Below are 364 nucleotides of genomic sequence, written 5' to 3' on the forward strand. Positions count from 1 at the left end.
AAAACATCAAACAGCACTGACAGCAATATACAAAGGTCATGCATTCATGGTACTTTGCACTGAAGGTGAAGTGTGCTTTGAAAGTTCATTGGAAGCGGCCAGGGATGGTCTTGTGATCACTGATGGTGAAGTGTCTTTGGTGCTGCTCTTGTTTTCACCAACATGCAGGAGGAAGGGCTGTCCTGGTTGCACGGCAATGAGGAAGGCTTCAACACTGGCTTGCATCTTTGACATAATGATAAGAAGACGAATAATAAAAATTATTAAATATATTTAGCTACATTCAGATAGCAAACAAAGCCAATGAGAAAGTACTTCTACAAAGAAGTAGGATCATTAGAATAACCACATACCTGCACATATC

This window comes from Poecilia latipinna, unplaced genomic scaffold (genome assembly GCF_001443285.1).
Source record: "Poecilia latipinna isolate Pla-1442-1.1 unplaced genomic scaffold, P_latipinna-1.0 Scaffold2206, whole genome shotgun sequence".
NCBI classification, from domain to species: domain Eukaryota; kingdom Metazoa; phylum Chordata; class Actinopteri; order Cyprinodontiformes; family Poeciliidae; genus Poecilia; species Poecilia latipinna.